A 17,409-nucleotide genomic window follows, 5' to 3' on the forward strand; every position below is an offset into this window, starting at 1 on the left:
GATAGACAGATTGAAACATTTTTGAACAACCTGCAAATACCAACAAAAATCATGAGCCATTGATCCTCAGGGAAATGAAAACCTAGACATCTCCCCTCCACTCATACAAAAGCTTGAAAACAAGAGAAATCTACAAAGCATAGATTTCCTAAAAATGTCTATCTTCTTTTCCACCAATATATAAGTTGTTATGAAAACTGGTGACACTTGGCATACATACAACTCTTTCCTTTTTGCAGTATCCATACAAACTCTGAGTAATTAATCCTGACAGCTCAACTCGGAGGATTGCTGGTTAGGAGTTAGCAGGAGTGTATGTTTACACCTCTATAGTGAAAGCTTTGCATACATCCGCCTCCTCTACAATTTCCCATCATTTGAAACCTAAATTATCATGGCAGATCTTGGGCAAAATCCCATTTTCAGCCTCTCTTAGTATTCATATGTATCCTGAGATTCTAGTTGAAGACTGAAGAAAGTGTTATAAGCCCTGTGTTCTCCTCGTGTGAGGAAGAACACCCTGCAGAATCATGTACAAGTATCTGACTTTTGAGATATTTCCTTTATATCTCTTTATCCAGAGATAAATAGAAGCTCCTCAAAAGAAGAATGAAAATGCTACTCTTTTTTTTTTCTTAAACCTCACCATTATTGCTTCATGGAAAAATATAGACTCAAGTGAAGTTCTTAGCTATAAAAGCTTCAAATATCTCTTCATGTTTGGGTGTAGAAGAAATCGATTTACAGGTCAGAACCTAATGACATGGAAAAGAAATAAATAAGCATCACCATTAAAAAGATTCTCAGGGTTCTTTCCTTCTATTATGATCTGTCCCAATAGAAATCGAGTACAGATTATATCATTTGTGCTAACTTTCAAATCCTTATCAATGGGCTATCTCAGACGCCAAAAGAGTCCTTGGCCTCTAATTCATACTGTCCAATTCCTGATTCTGAGCACGGAATCTCAGTGGAATGAAAACCTACCCAAAAAAAGAACCTGAAAGAAGTAGTCAACAAAACAAAGATTTCCTTAAAAATGTCACATCTTTGTGTTCTTACACTATGTTTCTAAATTGTGGTGACACTTGACACTCAACACTTTTTTATTTTTATTAATATAAGCAGGTTTCATGTATATCATAGGTACAATTATAAAAAAGATAACCATACTTCTCTCTCCCTCGTCCAACCCCCTTCTTTTCCTTTGTGTTAGTTGTTGCAAAGATATAATTTTAATTCAGTCTATCATCACAGGCTTGTTTCACTTGCAGCCCTGCAATACAACAAGCATAAGGTAAGAAGACCGGAGTTCCACTGGTGTATAAACAAGGACTTAAAACCAGAAAATCATAAGATAAAACATTTTTATAAACATGAGGAAGGATGCTCACACACACAGCATTATATGAAGATGTTGAGGCAAAAAACCTTCTGAAATAAAAATGACAGAAGAGGGTTTGGGGAGGGGTGGGGAGAACCCAAGTACCTATGTAACTGTGTCACATAATACAATGTAATTAATGAAGTAAAAATAATAAATAATTAAAAGAAAAAAAATAAAAAATAAAAAAATAAAAATGACAGAAGTCCTAAAAAACTTCTCAGTGAGGTAGTTGGAGTGATGGTTAAGATGCCATTTGGGATGTACCCATCCCATATTAGAGTGCCTTGGTTTGAGTCTTGCCTTGCTTCCAATCCAGCTTCCTGCAAACGTGTATGCTGACAGGCAGCAGTGATGGCTCCAGTACTTGATCCCTGCCATCCATGTAGCAGACCCGGACTGAGTGCTGGGATCCTAGCTTTAGTCTGTTGTGAACCACAGTCAACCAATGAATGGAACTCTCTCTTCTGTTCCCTCCCTCTTGTTCCACATTACTTCTAGGACTTCAGAGTCAGTTCTGACTTTAGTTTTTAAAAACATAGTGCTAACTATAACAATATAATCACATTGCCATAATTATTCCTATAAATAATGAATGATTTCAAGTCAAAAAAAATGTGAAGAAAATAAAATAGCATCATAAAGCCAAGATTTTTAACTTAAGATGATAATCTGAGGAACAAAGCAACAAATGAAAAAAATGTAATAAGCCATTTTGATTAAACACTACAGAAACCATGATTTTACAATCTCATCCACTGCACAAATAAGTTGCTTATTAAAAATCTAACCTTAACAGTCCCAAACTATGGACTTTCAGGACCACTGCCCAACAACCCACTTACAATGGTTCTAAATTCCTCAAATAAAGCAAAGTTACAGGATCACAGACCAATCAATATTCTAGTTAACAACTTTATAAAGTCCCATCTAATCTCTAAAATACTGTTATCTCAATAGTCTCTTGTTTTAATGTGACTTTGGAACTCTGGAAACCTCAGGTGACTCTCCACCAAAGAGAGGATCCCCTTGAGGCATCAAATTTTCTAAAGTCTGCACACCCCACCTGCATTCATCTCCAATATATCCTGAATAAATATCCAAGCCAGGCTTCCCATGCCTTCATTTGTCAAAAGTGTGGAATATCATTAGTAGATGAATCTGGAAAAAATAAGAGCTGTGTAAAGCAAGACTTCCTAAATAAGCCCTCAAAAGGACTGGGAAGTATAAAGATGATGTTAATTGACACCCACATTCATGCAAAACCTAACTCGTACATCAAAAGTTCAGAAATCATCTGTATGGCTAGGAAGACAATATAAGAGGGGTTTATTCCTACGGAGCGAATTTGTCAGATATTGGTAAAATTGTAAGAACCAAGGCACTAGAACTGAAAGTCAAGACAGAGCACAGTTCTAATAGAACACTTGAAACAGAGACAAAAATAGTCAAGTTCTGGAGAGTGGGAAACCACATTCCAGGTTAGGAAGAAGATACAGACGGCATAATGAACTAAAGCACCCATGGTTAACCCAAGACCACCAAAAACTATTCCCACATCATAAGCTGATGCATCAGAACTGATGACAAACATTCTCTGGGTCAGCTAAGCTTAAGTCCTAAGCACAATATATGCTCCAGGTAGAAGACACAACCTCTGTACCTGAGCTGGAGAAAGCAGTGTATGGCACCAGTGCCCACTTCCCATCAATGAACATGTGAGACAAATAGTAATGATGGGTAAACCAGCTTCCTATGTGCTGGGAACAAGTCTATCAGTGACTCATCTCTTCCCTTTGAAAAAGAAATGCACCTTTCAGTCAGAATTAGAATGATGTTTCTAATAGCTTGCAATCATCCTTTACATCTTAAATATGCTATTGAGCTGATTGTAAGACATGAGCTTTTTCACATTTTTTATATCTTTTAAGACTGAGTTCATCTAATTACTAGTCTTATCACACAATTACTGCTGTGCAGATGGTCTTCCTGTCAGAACTGCCATTGCTTACACGCACATGAACTTGCTGTCACCCCTAGGACAACTGCAAATCCTAAGTGTTGCTGTCTAATCAGTATTTCAGGGTCACTTGGCTTGTGATTCCCAAATGGCGCCTTCTGGTAAGATCAAGAAAACACTTGCATCAAATTTTATGGAACAGGTAGAAGTATCCTTGAGAAAAAATACAAAATACACAGGGGGAAAGGTCAGTTTTACTTAGCCTACAAAATGAGAGTCGGCAGGGGGCTAAAACTGAGAGCCAGAAGCTCACTCCAGGTCTACTTTCTGGGAAACAGGAACCTAAGGACTTCATCCGTTACTCTGCTGACTTTACTGTGCTGCCTGTGCTATCAGGAAACTGGAGGGAGGAGCCAGACCTGGGACTCCAATCCAGGTAATCCTATATGTTAAACAAGCATCTTAACCAGCAGCTTAACTGATATACCAAACACTGACCAGTATTCAATACCTCAAGGACAACTTTGGAGGGCACAGAGGTCAACGGGGATTGAACAGATGCAGACATGGAAAACTGAAAAATTATTCAGAAAAATCAGACTCTTGATGTGAATATGCTTTAGGAACATGTTCTCAATTTGTTTTTGCTTCTATTTCCCCTTCTAGGGCACCACCATAGTGAGAGGTGCTTTCTAAAATGATACTTAAATAAATCTGAAAGAATTATTTTAGTAATACAAGTATTCTTATCAATAAATAGCACAGTTGCAACAGTTTGAAAAGAAAGTTTTCAAATTAACAAAACACAAAATATAGCAACCTATAGTCAAGATCATTTTGAATTTGAAGAAATGCAGTGGTATTTTCCATTTCTAGGTTCTATTATTTTATTTTAATCCACAAATAAATATTTTTATAACTTTCTATGTTCCAACAAAGCTGGCTTCCTAAAGTGACTCAGACATGATGTGTAAGAGAGTGCTAGCATATCAGTTTCACTTCTTATTCCAAGTCCAGGGAACAAGACTAAATTACAAACTCCAGTCCTTTGTAACCAATGAGACTGTATCTACCAGTTCTCACCAACTGAACATTGATGAAAAGATGCCACTTTGAGACTTGAACAAAAGAGTGACCCAAGCACATGCCCTCCACACTGCACTGTTTTCATGCTGTACTAAAGATGATTCCCGTAGCCACTGTTAAACGTAGCCTGATCCCTGGATTCTTCAATCCTGGAAAACTGAATCACTAAATGAAGCAAAATACCCATGACTTCTGATCTCACTAGCCTCTGTCATTTAAGAAGGGGAAATATAAACTTTGATCAGATTAAGCCATTAAGATACGGTGATGTTGTTTGTTTGTTTTGAGGGGGTTCCAAACTAAAAAAAAAAAAACTAGAATAGAAAACAATAAGAAAAGCTTAGAATCAGACAGGAAATGGTCAGCATGGATTCACATATACCTCACTAAGTAGGACACAAATGATTAGTTACTCCTCATTAGAGTATTGAAGATTTCTCTGCAAAACCCTCCTAAAACTTTTCTGCACCTAAACTGTTGACATATGCCTTGTTAGAGTTATAAGCCAGTTTAGACCACCCTAAAAACTGCCAAGTTCACCAAAATTATACTTCAACATTATGAAATGCTAAATACTAAAATGAAAATAGACACAAGACAGCTGAATAGTACCCTATTGCCATTTAAAGGTGTATAGAAGCTGGTTGTATATAAACTAAAACTGAAATGTCAATGAAGTAGGCACAGGATGTGGTTAAGAACTTGCATCTTTTTAACATATTGGTTACTCAATACCATGTCAATTAATTCCATAATGTTGTAAATTGTTGTTGATGTTATGTTGGGGCTTTTAATTGATCAGCATGATATTCTGCCAGCTCTACCTTCAGACCAAAGATGGTCTCCCCAAGAAACCGATAAATTTATCTGGGCAATGAGATGCTGGACTCTATGCTTGGTAGATGCTTGCAATGAAAGAATCTCAACTGAATTTGAACTACAACACTGCAAAAAGGTGGAGGAATCCACTATGGGGCAGGGCACTGGGAGGGGTTGGGGGAAACACAGTGCCTATGAAACTGTGTCACATAATGCAATGTAATTTAAAAAAAAAAAAGGTGATTTCTGTTAATAGGTTTTGCTATTTGTGTTGTTGGTATAGTCACTATTTCACCCTGCCAAATGCATTCACAACTTTTCCTTTTTTAGCTATTTTTTCTTCTCTAATGGCTCAATCTTTCATGTCATGTAGCTCTGTAGTCAAATACCACATCCTTGGAGATGCTACACATGATCCAGCAGTCTTTGAAGTTTCTTATGCTTTCTTCTTAAAACTTTTCATTATCTGATATTATATTATATTACATTATGGACTTATTTATTTGCCATTCATTACATCTGTAAGAAATTAAACATTTTTGTTTAGTTGGGATTCTCTGATTCCGAAGCCTAAAAGAGCTTGGTACATAGCAAGGTCTTCATGAACATTTGTTGAAGGACTCGATGGATTAATCAACAATAGAAATAGAGCAAAATCATTTTTCCCAGGTTAAACAAGAAAAATAAGTTGCAAACAGTAACAATAAAACTCCAAAATTCTAAGCAGTGCCAAAAATAAGATTGGCTCCAATTTTCTGAAATATATGTTTGCTTTTTGTTTCCCTGCATATCATAAAATCTTCCCATATAAATCTGGTGAGATGTCCATTATAGTACCACGTTCTAGAGAAATTTAAGAGATGATAGGCAAGTAAATAAGCATGTCTCAATACTCTTCAAAATTCATTTTCATTCATTCTAGAATATTCTCCAATATATTCTCCTCCTATTAGGACAATATTTCACACACACTCCTCACACCAGGACCACTCAGCTTCCACTTCAGCTCAATAGACCAGCAACATTTTTCTCTGAATGAAGAATTCCTCAAGACTTGTGATACCACATTGAGTGTTCCTATCTCCTTCTTTTCACCCCCAGTACTTACAGCCCTCAGGGCCTCCACAAAACAGCTTCCAGAAACCAATTAAAAAATAAACAATCTTCAAACATGTGGACTAAAACCCAAATCCTTTCAGAATGCCTCAGTGCGGATTTCAGATATAGACAGTCTCTCCCTATCTATAGGGAACAGTTGGCCACTGACTTAAACACTATACCTTCAAGCCCTTGTAACTTTAGTGCTTTCTTTCCAGTATCACTGCTAGGTCATTAGAGAAAAAAGTTGACATTGGAAAACATCTATTTCCTGTGCCCTCCTTTAACCATTTCTACATTGGCTAAAATATCCAGAAATTAGAATTAGCTGCCCCCTGCCAGCCTGATGGCAATGTGCTGGAGCCATGTTCCTCAAAATTTGTCCCACAGAAGCACAGTTGTATGAGACGGTCCATTATAAATAGTCTATGCTTAGATAAATTGGGGAAACCTTGCATCTTACACACAACTTCAGGGATTCAAATTGCATAAATCGTGATTGAGCAGTCAATGATCTTGAGGGATAAGTGCTTAATTCTGCTTAAACCAGAATTTCCCAAAATCATTTGACTAACACATTTTTGAGGATGTTCTTAGTGCCTATTAACTTCCCACTTAATCAGTGTTTCTTGAAGGACATTTTGGAAAATGTGGCTCCAAGTCTTTTTATTCCCAGACTCAGATATCTGACCCCCTAACCTAACCACTAGCAATGTCAGACAATACTAATTGCAATAAAAATCTATCTGAAATTTATGAATTTGTAGCCCAGACCCAACACCTATGCTTGTATCACTAGGGCAGCTGCAGTTCTGACCTGTTTCTGGTTTGGGACTGCCGTTGAAGGCTCTGCCTTTTTCTGACCTTCTCCCTGGCGCTTGTTCTGCTCCTTTGGCAGGAGTTTGTGCCTTGCATCTTTGGCAGAACTTTACTCTTAGTCATGGAATGACTCTAACCTGAATAAATTCAGCTATCTGAATTTTGTCATTCTTCTGTCCATGTTTCAATCTTTTTCCCAGGCATTCTGTTGCAGGTTCCACATGTCTCCTGCTATTTAAACAATTGCCTCAGTAATCATGATTACTGTGATGATGGAAGAAGGCAGAGCAGCCAAGAGCCTGGAAAAGCAATCAGTTGTCACTCTCTAGTCAACTCCAATTACCTCTGCTAATACACGAGAGAGGTGGTTTAGAAAATCCAAAGCTGGAAACTCTAGATTCTTTTGTTGTTGTTAAAAGGCACATTGACATAAAGAATGAGACAAGAAGATCTTCCTTCCACTAGGTCATTCGTCAAATGGTCACAACAGCAAGAGCTGGGCCAATCCCAAGCCAAGAGATAGGAGCTTCTTTCAAGTCTCCTACACAGGTGCAGGGTACCAAAATTTTGGACCATTCACTGCTTTTCCAAGTTAAAAGGAGAAAACTGGGAGAGGGCTGCTGCACTGATCAAGCTCCCCTCTGGAAAATGTGGCCATATACCTCTTTACACCTCACACTTTCCTAGGAGATGCCAGCTTGGACAGCATGAACACAAGCCTCCATAAAAGCACAAGAGAAAAGCCCACAAAACATATCAAAGCAGGACCTGTTTTGATGCTGATTCTATTTCTAATCACTTTTGAGGACTGATGTTCAGTCTTAAGCCCTTGAAGGGTTCGTAACTTGGCTGCTGTCAGGATAACTGAACCATATTTTATGACTGCTTAGAAAACGCCATGCTATTTCACATACTTTGGAGGATATCCTAAAGCTGCAATTGATAGGATGGGTTTCAAGCTGCTTGGACATGCACAGAGGTATAGTCACACTACTTCATTGCCTCAGAGAGCTTCTTAGTCCACTTTCTGCTGCTTTAACAGAATCCCTGAAACTGAGTCAAGTAGACAGAAAAGACATTTACTTTTTATGGTTCTGGACACTGAGAATTACAAGATCCAAGTGCCAGCATCAGATGAGGCATCCTTCCTGTACTATGGTAGAGGGACCAGTGAACACATAAGAAATAAGGAGCTCTCTTTTGCACTAAAATCATTCCTGGAATAATCAACCACTCTTCACATAATAGCATCAGAATATTCATGAGGGCAAAACCTGCATAGCTTTGGAAAAATCTTTCCTCCAAATATCACCAACATGAGTTTTTAAGATTTATTTATTTTTATTGCAAAGTCGGATATACAGAGAGAAAGATCTTCCATCCACTGATTCACTCCCCAAGAGAGCGCAACAGCAAGAGTTGAGCCGATCCAAAGCCAGGACCCAGGAGCTTCTTCCAGATCTCCCACTTGGGTGCAAGGTCTTAAGACTTTGGGCCATCCTCAACTGCTTTCCCAGGCCACAAGCAGGGAGCTGGAAGGGAAGTGGAGCAGCAGGGATATGAACCACTGACCATATGGGATGCTGGTACATGCAAGGAGAGGACTTTAGCTACAAGGCTATCTTGCTAGGCACACTAACATGAGTTTTAGAGAGCACCAACCACAGCACCATGTATACTACAAAGGTACTCAAGCAGATATATTGGGAGCTGTCATTATGGCACAGTGGAGTAAAGCTGCCATCTACAACTCTGGCATCCCATATGGACAACTGTTCATATCCCAACTACGCCACTTCCAATCCAGCTCCCTGTTAATATGGCTAAGAAAAGCAGCACAATGTGACCCAATTGCTTGGGCTCCTTTCCCCCACATGGGGACCCAAATAAAGCACCTGGGCCCTGGCTATCACCTGGTCCAACCCTGGCTGTTGCAGCATTTGTGGAATGCAACAGCAGAGGGAAGATTTCTCTCTGTCTCTTTCTCTGTGTCTCTTTCTCTGTCTGCAACACTGCCTTTCAAACAAATTCACCTTAAAAATTAAAAATAAATCAATGACTAGAATTATGAAAGGCAAACATTCTAAAACTTGAGCCATCCCCTACTGTATCCAGTGTTCTGAAACAAAAGGAACAAGGAAGTAAGACTAAGAACTCATTGGAGAGTATTATAGCACAGTGGATTAAGCCAATCTATGGATGTCCACACCCAATATAGAGAGCCTACAATTCAGTCCTGCCTTCACTTACAATCCAGCTTCTGGCCTGTAAACACATCAAGAGACAGTAAGTGATGGCTCAAGTACTTGAGTCCCTGCTATAAACACTGGAGACTTGGATAGGATTTGTGACTCCTGCCTTTGCCCTTGGCCCAGTCCCAACCAGTATAGTCATGTGTGGAATAAACCAGCAAATGGAAGGTTACTTTGTCCCTTTATCTCTTTCTCTGCTTCTCTGAAAATGCACTTTTTAAAAAAGAGCTCTGTAATAATTCTCTCTGAACTTGTGCTACCCCTAGCTCCTCATTTAAAATATATTCAGTATTTTAATTATTCAGTAATATTCATTGTCTTGCCTTGAAGATAGATAAAATAACTTTACTCACTTCCACTGTTATCTACAGATGAAATTTTTCATCATCCAGTCCTATCCACAGATGGCAATGGAAATGCTACCATTGAAGACAGTTGTTGTATGTGGAAATTTCATGTTTCCTCTCCCTTTCACCAAAGTTATATGAATCGGCAAGTAGCCCGGCTTCACAATGTCATTTCATGTCCTAGACATTGACTCTGTTCTTTTTTATATTCCTTGCTTGCCTAGGACTCCATTATTCAGGAAAAAAAAGATAAAAGAAAAGAAATACCGTAAATAAAGATGCTTTCAAACATGCTTGAAACTGTAACCTCCAATGTATTTGACCTAGTGGTTAAGCTGCCACTGGGTTGGCTGTCTCCCGTATCAGTACATCTATGTTTAAGTCCATTGCTAATTCCTATTAGCTGCATACCAACCCAGATTGAGTTCCTGACTCACAAATTCAGTTTGACCCAGCCATTGCTGCTGTGAGAATTTGAAGAATGGACCAGGAAATGAAAGTTTCTTCTATCTCCTTCTCCCTTTTACTCAAATATTTGTTGAATTTCACTCAGTTTGGAAGAGGCTGATTAGAGAGTAAGTGGCTGTTTTTAGGATCGTACTGAAGTTTCCTGAAACCATTAATGGAGATTTTGTTTGTTATCTCTTTAAATGTCATTGCATATGACCTCCTGAATTATGTAAAAGCATTACAAAATTAATTTGAGAAACAATGCTTAAGTTATTCTCTTGAATCACAAAAGATGTGCTAGCTTGTTCCTCTCCAGACCAAATACATATACTGTTATTGATCTGCTGTCAAAAGGTGATTTCTGCACAAAAATTAGTCTGCAAATCATCTTGCACCTAACTAGATGTCTTTGAGTACAAACATGAGAATGGATCATCTTTTCAAAGCAGGATGTAACTGGCTTTCATTTCACCTTTAGATTTCCGGGGGAAAGGCAGACCAGCTATTATGGAATGAACGACTTAACTCTTCTATTCTGAGGCTGACTTGATGAGAAGAGTGCATAAGCATGCAGCTTGTTTTAAAGACAGCTGGTAGACTCACTGATTACAGTCAACAAATTTTCTAGCTGTGTCAGGGCCTGCCAGGGATTGCAACTGGGAAGAAATGATACTTGTTAGGCAGGTGGGACTGCCAAAGTCAGCCTGTGGCTCAGGAAACTTCTAAGTTCAAAGCTTTAGGTGACCAAAACTCCTGTGATACAGACCAACCTCTCTGTGTCTGGGATTCAGGAACCTGGGAAATCTAATTATTCTTCAATGTCATCAGCACCAAGTAATGTCATGATCATCACCCAAAGGAACTAATCAAACTCGCACCTGGCACAGTCCCTGGTGCAGTACAAACAAAAGAGGGGCAATCTCTCCCTCCCCAAGTTCGCACTGGGCTCCCTTCAGAGCCTGTTGGAACTAACGGTGCATGTGCGTGAATGCATGTGCTTCTTACAGGCCACGAGTCCCTGCACTGGAGACACTGATTCATTCACTCTTGCCATACTACAGCTGCTCAGGGGCACACAATCCAAAGGAAGATTTCAAGTGCAATTAAATCTGGAACCAAACCAAAATCCATCAACCAACATTAAGTGTCAAAGTGTCAAAAAAAAAAAAAGACAATCTGAGATACTGAAAACTATGTTTATAAAAGTTATCAGATCATCAATACTCCTATATAAGCAAGCCTCTGTCATCTTGATTAATTTTGAAATTAATCAGTTAAGCCAAAGAAGCTAAGCAAAATACTGTGAATAATTTCTCCAATGAATGTTCTATGATTTTCATATGCTGATGATATGTATTCAAGTCCCACCTCAATTAGTTTGCCCTTTCTAAGCATGCTGAGCTAGCTCACAAGGGAGTATAATTCAGCATGTTCTATAACAGACAATCAGTGAGAAATAAATTCAACAAAATCATTGAGCTACAACATGAAGAAAATATGTGCACAGGAATTGTATGAACATATATGGGGGCAGGGATGATGTGTGTACAGGTGATTGTGTGACATCTTTGTAAACATGTGTCGGCAACGCCTGCATCACCGTGGACCCCGAGCCGAGTGGAGGGACTAGGGCTACAAAAAAGACAACACACAGTGGGTCATTCTCATAAACAGAATGCCATTTATTTGAAGTTGGCCTGCCTCTTTTATACTCTGCCTAGTTCCTCCCAGTATTTTCCCAATGCTCAAGCAACTCCTAAGCTCCTCCGGGGGCATCTTAATAAAGGGGAAGCAGGAACTTGTGGTCAAGCCAGGGGCTAAATGTATCAGGCCAAGATTGCCCATCCTGTTACCCCTAGCAAAACAAGCTAAGCTGTGGAGTTAACCCTTAGCAGACCAGGCCCTGCAAACACGTACAGGTAATTGGCTGGCATCTCTGTGTGAACATGTATGCTGATCCATGTCTCACTGCATTAGCCATAGGTACAAAGCTGTGGTGCAACTGTTTAACAATACATGTTTAATTTTTTAAGATTTATTTATTTTATTTGAAAGGAAAAGTTATAGAGAAAGAGAGAGAAAAATATCTTCTATCCCTTTGATTCACTTCCCAAATGGCAATGGCCAGAGCTGGGGTGGTCAGAAACCAGGAACTAGGAACTTCTTCAAGTTTCCCATGTGGGCACAAGTGCCCTACTTCTTGGGCCATTCTCCTCTGCTTTCCCAGGCCATCATCAGGGAACTGAATCAGAAGGGAGCAGCCAGGACACAAATGCCAGCACCCCAGGTGGAAGCTTTATTCACTAAACCACAATGCTGACTCCCTAACCATCCTCTTTGAAAATAACTCTTTCGTTTGAACTTATTTTGGTACTTAGTTTTATTTACCAATACTTACATATCACTTACTATGTGACAAATTTTGTTTTAAACCAAGTAATGACAAACTATGGCCCATGGCCAAAATATGGGCTGTTGCCTTGTTTTTTATGGATTTTGTTTTTTAAGATTTATTTATTTTCATTGGAAAGACAGATTTACAGAGAGAAGGAAAGAGAGAAAGATCTTCCATCTGCTGACTCACTCCCCAAGTGGCTGCAATGGTCAGAGCAGAGCCGATCCAAAGCCAGGAGCCAGGAGCTTCTTCCAGGTCTCCCACTTGGGTGCAAGGTCTTAAGACTTTGGGCCATCCTCAACTGCTTTCCCAGGCCACAAGCAGGGAGCTGGAAGGGAAGTGGAGCAGCAGGGATATGAACCACTGACCATATGGGATGCTGGTACATGCAAGGAGAGGACTTCAGCCACTAGGCTACCGAACCAGGTCCTGCCTTGTTTTACAAACAAACAAAAAGCTTTACTAGAACAGAGACCTATTCATTCATCTACATGAATTCATCTATGATTGCTTTCATATGTGAGCAGATATGTGAGCAAATGCTACTTTAGCATTTGCAAGCCTCTTAAAAAATTTTTAAAAACATACTTTGTGTATTTCATAAGTATAGTTCTAAGAAGATAACTATACTGCCCTCTCTCCCCATCTCCTTCCCTCAATTTCCTTCCTTTTTGTTTAATTTTGCAAAGACATAATTTCAACCCACTCTATAATCACAGGCTTAATTCACCACTAACTATAATATTCAACAATTCTCTAGCCTTTTATAAAAAGAGCCTCCCAAACCATATTCTTAGTGCTTTACAATTACTGATTCCTTTAATATCTATTACAAGCCTGTAAGACAGATATTATTGGAGGAAATCACATACTCATATCTAGCAAGTTAAAATATTTCAACAAGGGTTTTACCAGCCTAAAAAAGCCAAGGACTTAGAAAATAATGAAAAAATTCCCTGTGTCCCAAGGTTTCTACATCCAAATCATTCTGTGCACAATGAATCACTCAATTAAATAGAAATAGAAAAGCAGAAGATCATATCAGAAAACAAGACTGAATTATAAGAAACGCAAAACAGGATAGTCTTGAATGAGCACGTTATAAGAAGCACTGAACAAAGGCATAAAATCAAGAAGAAAGAGTGAAAATTGGATAAATATAAAAGGTCAGAAATAAAGTCACTGAAAATGAAGAAAAACAAACATTCATGGTATGAATTCCCTCAAAAAGGTAAAAGAAGTTACTACTACTTAATATGGTAATCCAACAAATCTTTCCATAAAGATCTGAATCCACAAATTGAGAGTCTAGCATAAAATTATCAATTGTCATCTTGTCCTTACAAAATTATTCGACTTTAAAGAGCAAGATAAACATTATTTGAGGCCTCCATGCAAAATGACAGAATAAAGAATAATTTTCAAAAGCAAAGAACAAATGATTGACCTTAACCTTCTGCAAAACAACTTCCAAAGCAAAACAGCAGTGGAACAGCATGTTATCAAACTGAAAGAAAAAAATTAAAGATAGCTTACCAAACTTGTGCTCTTTCACTGAAAAGCAGTTTTGAACTATCAGAGTGAAGAAAATAATATGCCCAGGCCCTTTCTAAAAAATCTAGCAAAAAAAACAAGCTTCATCCAGTCAAAAAATGATGGAGCACATGTCTAAAGTGGACAAATAAACATTTATCTATTCCATTGCAGAGGAAAAACCATACAGGGACATGTTATGTGCTAGGCAATCATATGTAAATGTTTTATACTCTGACAAAGGCAAATCATTGCAACTAGAAAAGTGAAAGGAGAAGGGAAAAAGCAGAAAATAAAATAATATCATTAACAGCTGTGTAGGCATTTCGTGGGAGTCTAAAAACACCATTCAAAAGTGACAGAAATAAAAATTTCAGTAAGAGTAGAACGATGGACATCAACATAAAGTGTGCATTACTACAAAGTACCAACTTAGTACCAAAACAAAAATTAAACAAAATCAAAGCAGGTATATCAAGTAGTGAAAAGACAGCATAATAGCATAACCTGATCATTACCATGTACTAGAACAGAAATGAAACTAAACATGACAGAGACATCAATAAATGTGAAAAGGCTTAACTTAAATATCAATAACAATATCCAAATGATTACATAAAACATGTGATTCTTTGCTATGTATAAGAGATATAATTAAGATGAGTAGTTCATCATTTCTCAGACTTTTGGCTAAGATTAAGCGTAGTGTCTGCTCTTTTCAGTTTAATATATGATATGTCCTCTATCCATCCACTCTTGGTATAGCAGTACCTCTAGGAATGGTGTCAAAAAAGAAAAAAAAAAAAGATTAGCAATTTGAAATGATCAAGTAAAAAGGAAATGCACTAGGTAGTGCTAGGATCCCACACAGGTGATGTTCATTTTCCAGTTGCTCCACTTCCAGTTCAGGCCTTGGGGCCCTCTGCACCCACCTGAGAGAACCAGAACAAGTTCCTGTTTCCTGGCTTTGGATCAACTCAGATCTGACCATTCATTGCACCTACTTGGGGAGTGAACCAGCAGTATGAAGATCTCTATCTATCTATCTATCTATCTATCTCTCAAATAAAAATGAATAAATGTTTTTTTGAAAAAAGAAAATGGGTAAGTGTATGAGCTAAAAGAAACAGATGTTACAATCCTAAAACCAAAGGAGATGGCAAGCCAGAAATCTCTCACTGAGATGAAGGTCTTTTCATAGTGATTAAGTCACATTCCACAATGAGGAGGGAACAGTTATAAATACCTTGAAAACCAAATAACCCAGCAACCATGTATATAAATTCACAATGAAGGAGGATTCATGGTGAAATAAGCGGAAACATGCTAATAATAGCATACATTAACATATGAATCTTAGAACAGCATGTTAAGTAAATCAAAAAGGTAGTTACAGAACATCTAAAAAACACAAGGTTCACTTTTGTACACATATCAAACATACTTTGATGATAGAGAACATGCTTTCTAATCAACTGCATGTGGAATAACCATTAATCACACATATGAATTCAGAGAAAAAACTATCTACAGATCCCATACAGTAAGAAATACCATCAGAAGTGTTCGTTGGTCATTTTACAAAAAAAGTAGAACATAAAGATAAAGGATGAGGCCCTTCCAGGTCACTAGCTCTTGGGCAAAGTAGAATCATAAACAGCAAGTACGGAATTTACAAAAAAAAACAATATAACAAAATCAGCAGTGTCAACCTATGAGGGCATAAAAGCAACAATCACAGGAAATTCACAGCTCTGAATACCTCCACCAACGAAAAAAAAGGAAACAATAAAAATAAATGATAAAGCATATGTAAAACAAGAAAGAAAATCAACAGCAACGATAAAGGAAATAAACAGGAGATATTACAATCTAAAACCAAAAACTTGGATGAACCTACTCCCTTAAAAAGTCCAACCTAGAAAACTTTCATGTACACACAAAAGCACAAAAGAAAAATTTGACAATCACAAATCAACTTTAACAAATGAACTTATAGCTTTAGATATTCCCATGAAAAATAATCTCAGACCCAGAAGACATCTAAATATTGTAAAAAAAAAAAATGTACAGGGAAAATCTTGCCTCAAGTTCCTAATACACTTTGCTAGGAAGTTTGCTGTTCATCTCCACATTAACCACCACAGGTAAACCAGTCAAAGCACACTACTTCAAGTTCCCCTCTCATGACAGAACTTACATTGCCACCACCAACAGAGCAGAAGACAGCAGCCATTTGTCAATCAGCATGGCAGAAACAAGAAAGAGCGAATATCCAGCAAACAATGGTCAAAGTTACACACACACTGGAACAATTGCAGTGCCTAGAAACTCAACAGGAATTCTAGAAGAATATGAGAAGTTCAACCATATCCCATATCAGAGTGCCTAGTTCAAGCCCCAGCTCCCCTGCTTCCTATCCAGCTTTCTGCTGATGCATACCCTGGGGAGCAGCAGGTGATGTATTAAAGCTATCTGCCACAGGCATCTGGGGAGTACACTAGCACACGGAATATTCTCTCTCTCTCTCTTTCTCTCTCTTTCCGCGTCTGTGTGTGTCTGTGTGTCCTCTCCCACTTCCCTCCTTCCATCTTTTCCTCCCTACTTTTCAAATAGGGTGAAAATAAACAATCCTTATAAATGCACAAGTCAGATAGATGAGAAAAGTGAAATCTAATACACACCACATATATTTATTTTCAAAATAATATTTGGTGAAAATGAACTTTAAGTCACAATATCAAAAGATTATTCATCCAAATATTAACTATGGGCTTGGCAGTGATTCAGAAGATATATATGGCACAGAGCCTGTTTCTGGAGTTTGTGGCATAATTAGGAAGACAAGCGGAACACAATTTCAATAATTACTAATGAGTATTAGCAAGTATATTCTGGACCACTTAAATGTGTCATCTAAAAAATAACTCCTTTATGATCAAGATTTGAAAAAGAAATAGAATACTGTAAATGTCCTGTTATAATCAGAGAAGTCTTTGTAGATTAATTTGGAGTGTAATAAAATTAAGAGTAAGAGGAGTAATAAAATTAAGATAAATTGCCTCTTTGCAATAAGCCACTGTGTGTTCGTGACCTGCAACGGATGACAGAGCAGAGATGAGAATCTGGATTGCTCAGGTGATGCATGAATGCAGAAGAAAAGACGGTGGGAACCAATGCTGCTTTTTATACTGTTATTACATACAGGAATACTTAATTTTTGCTGAGCATGCTGACTTCTTTGCAAGCAAGACAGAAGACCCCTA

General features: G+C 38.1%; 1 pseudogene; it reads left to right on the forward strand.

Moving 5' to 3' along the window:
• Positions 1–14,813: 14,813 nt before the first annotated feature.
• On the forward strand, positions 14,814–14,919 carry LOC118759209 (U2 spliceosomal RNA; annotated as a pseudogene).
• The last annotated feature ends 2,490 nt before the right edge of the window (positions 14,920–17,409 follow it).

The sequence above is a fragment of the Ochotona princeps genome, chromosome 10 (genome assembly GCF_030435755.1).
Source record: "Ochotona princeps isolate mOchPri1 chromosome 10, mOchPri1.hap1, whole genome shotgun sequence".
In the NCBI taxonomy this organism is placed as follows: domain Eukaryota; kingdom Metazoa; phylum Chordata; class Mammalia; order Lagomorpha; family Ochotonidae; genus Ochotona; species Ochotona princeps.